Below are 5,238 nucleotides of genomic sequence, written 5' to 3' on the forward strand. Positions count from 1 at the left end.
CTCTATACTTGGCGGTTTCTGATTTAACTTGTGAGAATGGGACAATGTGTTTGCTATGGTTCAGTCTCAACTTAAACTTGTGCTGCAGAGGGTCTTTGTTCTCATATGAAATGCTGAGCTAGCGATACGCCATTCAGGCTAGCAATACAAAGTATTTTTGGTTGATCAGTCACTTTGTAACTTCTGCCCTAACTGCCAATCTCAACTGGCAGCTCTCATCCTGCCCGTTTGTCCAATCTGAGATCTGTGGGGATTGTGTCACCCTAGCGGCTTCCCTACTTAATGTGATTGTCTCCGCTTGTAAAGAGAGCCCAACATTACATTTTATGGAACTGAAATGTAAACAACTATCAAATATATCAATATTTTACATCTCCTGTCACTTTTTGTCCAACACAGGATCTAATCCAGTACATATGGCGGCACGTTCCATACTCTCTGTATTGTGTACATATGATACAATGTCCTGTCACCTACCACTGGATTAAACGCGATGTCACACAAATAGCGCTGTGAAGGGTCAGATAAGTGAATTCTATACACTGTGGTAAGTTGTAGCCGGACACTGAACACACTAATAAATACCAGTCACACTTATGAATTGATGTTAAAGATTTATTTAAGGTTTTTGTGGATCAAAATATATAATGGTAGAGATGATGTTATACAAGATCCAGCAAAAACAATGGAAGATGTCACAGTATATACTGTAGTATCAGTAAGTGGTGGGAAATCTGTATTCCAGAGACACAGGAAGAGATGACATGTTCTCCTGTTCTGTGCCTGGTCTTCTGGGTAACATTGATGCACCGGTAACCACACTGATGTCTCTTCTGTGACAGATGTAGAAAATTTTAAGTCTCGCCATTGGAATAGTTGTAAGATGGCGGGTTCTGCCCTCGGTTTTTATTGGCATTGATGTTGATGGTCTGTTTGTATCTGCTGACTTTTTCTGGGGGGAGAAGCACACAATCCTATTAAATATTCATCATTCAGGCTGCTTACCAAATATAGAGGGGACATATCTAGAGGAACTTACCTTTCTATCAGCAATGATGGCGGCTCCTCCGGTCACAGGGAGCGCAGTTCTCGCCAGATATACTGCGGAATTGATGTTTATGCTGCAAGAGAAATATTTGCTATTAATGCTCTACTAATGTGTGTCTCTTGGCAGTCACAAAATCTAGAAGAGGTTTTATTGTGGATTTTCCTATTTGATCCTAGGGGTTACACTACAAACCTTGAAGATGATTGATCCAAGTGATGGGTTTGATCTAAAGCTGCGCTGTTCATGATGTTACAGGAACTTTCTGATGTTCACAAAGGTGGAATCATTGTTTTATGCACCTGAGATGGTAAATGTTTCTTAGGAGTCCTGCAAGATGCCAAGTAATGTCTTACATCAATAACAATGTTCCTTGTATCTATCATGTAGTTTCTGCCGCTTACGGCACTTTTCCCAAAAAGTGGACAGAGAGTAGCTGAAGCAGCAGAGCCACCAGCGGCCGACACATTTATCATAATAACATGGATTATTAGTTATTAAGGTGTGGGCCTTTTAATAAATTAGGCACATTTTACTCCAAGTTTTTTTATATTAAGACCGGTGTATGAAACGTCAGTCTTAATGAATTCCCACCAATCTATTATACTACATACACGCTTACAGTTTTCTTCTAAAACCCATAACCTTCATTTAAAAATTAAATATATATATGAATACAAGAAAATTGAACTAGAAGATAGAATGACTTATTTACAATTTCTTTATGTTGGTTGATAAAATAAATTACTGATACAGAGGAAGACTTAAGAGATGGAAGAACATTCTCACAGCAAACATAATAGTCAAGTACAATGCTCTCACCTTATGTGCTGTAAGGACATGAACAGACGCAGCTACTTTTTTTGTCCTAACCTCCTAATGCCCTTCAAATAGATCTTGCGGTCCAAGCGTCCACCAGCCAATGGGATGCTGGAATGAGAAATATATTGATGTAAGACATATGATAATGTTAGCAGGTAACCACACAATAATTGTTTTGCTTCACATCCTAGATTACTCCAGTACTGTCACCCAGGTATACAGCCACCTACCCCAAAGTGTGAGCTCTGGCTATAAGGCCCATGTAGTAATGGCGGCTACTGAAAGGATCATACCAACAACATGGAGGAAATCATGACTTACTTATCTGAACCAGGTCTGAGCTTTACTTCAAAGATACCAAAAACGGGTCGGTGGTCTGAGGTCTTCAAAACAGGGCAAGAGTCGTATTTCAGGACTCGCACATCTCCCTCGTATTGGCTTTTAAACAACACCCTGTCCTGTAGAGGTCATAAAAATAACAAATATCATCAGTGCAATCATATTATAATTTATTTATAAACCTCATAGCATCATAGACTGAACATTTCGGCCTATTTTATTTAAGAAATATAAATTTTGAGACTTTCTTGCATTTAAGGTTTGACTTGGCCACACAGATTTAATGAAATAAGTATCTTTGAGCCATGCTAGGCGAAGACATATTACACTGGGAGACGATGACAAACTCACTACAAGTAAAATGGACTGGATGCTTTGTTCTTAAGAATTATTCCTCTATCTATAATAACAATTCATTACCTTGGGCGAGGGGATTTATTATATGAAAATCTATTCATGAAATGTATTCTTTCTTTAGCTCTGTAGACCTGGAAATAAGATATCTTACCGTATATGATGGGACTCTCTGCTTTTCTGATGTATCGTAGGTGTCTGTGCCAATGTCGAACTTATATGTAGGAAGGAATTCAATGGTGTGCTCCTTAAACCCTACAAATATGGACCCTTAAATTAAAAGAAAAAAAAACATGTCAGTATTAAAAACATGTGCAAGAGATGTAGGGCTATATAAGAATGTGGAGAACATATGAACCATCATGACAGTGATTTGTATTGATCTGTCGAGGTGTATGTGGTAATAATACAGGCTGAGGAGTGATAGAGATCTGTCTACTAGTAAATGTACCGTTGTTCTTGGCTTCATTCAGATGGTCGTGTTTGAGGAGACTGGACATATCTCTTCCTTTAATGTTCTTCAGAAGAGATTCCACGTTTTTTCTGTCCTCTTTCAGTTGAAAATTGAGGTCCCCAAACCAAAAAACTCGATCAAAGCGGCTGGTGACGTCCACTGTAGTATGAGATAAACACAGGACACAGTTAGACGACGTGACTGCATTAGAGTCAATGGAGATAAATAGAGAGATAAAGGAATCGATAGGTTCAACCACATAAGTAATACTCACAGGCATTGGAGTTTATTCTTTCCGGAATAATTTGAGGCAGACGGAGACCCTCGGTGATAGTTTTATAGTCCTGGATCCTCTTGTAGACTGCCCCAACTGCCAACAAAAATATACATATCAGTAAATATGACCTCTTGGAATTTAGGACAACCACCATATTTAAGTTTTCTTTGACAATAGGTTTCTTTATCTTATATTATCTAGGTATCGTATCTACTTCTTGGGATGTGTAGTCTGAATGTTCCCTCAACAATCAATTTTTTACAAATAGTATTTATATTAATTGGATTTCTATTGACATTTTAGAAGATGAGACTGGTGGAGTTCTATGATCTGGGTCCGCACTCTGTACACCAGAGACACTGATATTTCTGTTACTATAAATCTAAGACACAATAATTTTCATGACAGAGGATAATGTATTTCTATAGCAGTCTGTAGAGGACATTAGGCCGTTTATCCTTCCAGTATTATTCTCTCATTATATAGAATAAGTTTGATGGATTAGAAGAAGTTTGACCAAATGAGGAAGAACTTTTAATTTTACACCAAAACATCAATAGTACAGATCTTTTCATGTCATCTCATATATTCCAGCTTATTATTATTAAACAGCAGCACTTTTATACACAATAACACTGTACATAGTCATATATTAAAAACAGACATACTTACATCTCATATGGGAATTAATAAACAGGAATGATGTCCCAAAGACGGTGAAGGCAACACCCAAGGCTCCTTTAGTTTTGACATGGTGGAATAGCCTGGTTGTTACATGGGTGTGCTCTACCTCTGTATAAGAAATGAAACACAAGAAGAAGGGTTAGTGGTTAATAGTATAACATGCAACAATGAAACAGAGATAGTTTCCTATTAAACGCTGGAAATATTACTACAACACCATTTCACACTTTGTAACTGTGGAGTAAACTATCAGATCTCCAATACTCCACAGTGAAGAATCTGAGAGTTGGGTTCTTAGACATCTAGTTCTAATGACTAAATAATAAGTTCAAACTAATGACTTCAATTAGGACTTATTATGTAAATGTAAGAAAGTGAATCTTACCTGAGCAGAACCAGATCAGTTCCCGTCGAATAAAGATGGTGAGATACAGGACTCCGAGCCCGGATGAATGGTATAGCACGTAGTGTGGACCAAGAGTCTCTTGTAATTTTATCTCCCATTCCCGTCTACAAGAAGACACAATTTCAAGTTTACATATTAATAAATTACACCAGATTAAAATATTGAACTCATTTATTAAATAATCAATATTATAACCTCTGGGGTTAAATAGGAAAATTTAGGAGTGATCCTACAATAAGTAGTAGGTCAAGAGAGAATTTCAATCAGTCGACCTGTAGTCCATTTGCAGACATAGACTGTTGTAAGACAACCTGAGAAGACTTACCTGTTTGGACATCCTTCCTGAACGCCAATTACGTAAATGTCTTTGGAGTCATCTGATGGCAACAGCAGATCCTCTAGATTTTGTGGGAACTCCTGCTCAAAATATGAAGATATTAATAATGTATACACAGAGCACCAACCAAACTGACATCTTCTATATCACCTACAAAAAATTATATCTGATCGAATTGGATTTTAGTCTTTATAGACTATGGCCAGTGCTGCAGTCTTAGGATCAGAGGCATTGCCATTCCAAAGACATAGATTATTCGTTTGACAGTTTGCAGTGTGTGCAGCAACATTGATTGTCCCAAATGTTTAGAAAATTTGGGCCTAGGGTAGTATATAATATGTCTATCTCATATCCAACTGCAAATTTATCCAACTTTAGGCTATGTTCACACAGAGTATTTTGCAGGAGGAACATCTGCCTCAAAATTCCGTTTGGAAGTTTTAGGCAGATTTTCCTCTCCCTGCACGCCGATTTTCGCAGAGTTTTTCGCTGCGTTTTTCGCCGCGGCCATTGAGCGCCG

General features: G+C 37.9%; 1 long non-coding RNA gene across 1 annotated transcript; it reads right to left on the reverse strand.

Annotated features, from left to right (window-relative positions):
- Nucleotides 1-1,246: 1,246 nt before the first annotated feature.
- LOC142657279 (uncharacterized) lies at nt 1,247-2,320 on the reverse strand. Its single transcript, XR_012849875.1, has 3 exons — nt 2,189-2,320; nt 1,868-1,975; nt 1,247-1,375 (listed from the first exon to the last, which is right to left on the reverse strand). It is a non-coding gene; the product is annotated as an uncharacterized LOC142657279 (long non-coding RNA).
- Nucleotides 2,321-5,238: the final 2,918 nt, after the last annotated feature.

The sequence above is a fragment of the Rhinoderma darwinii genome, chromosome 7, assembly GCF_050947455.1.
Source record: "Rhinoderma darwinii isolate aRhiDar2 chromosome 7, aRhiDar2.hap1, whole genome shotgun sequence".
In the NCBI taxonomy this organism is placed as follows: Eukaryota; Metazoa; Chordata; class Amphibia; order Anura; family Rhinodermatidae; genus Rhinoderma; species Rhinoderma darwinii.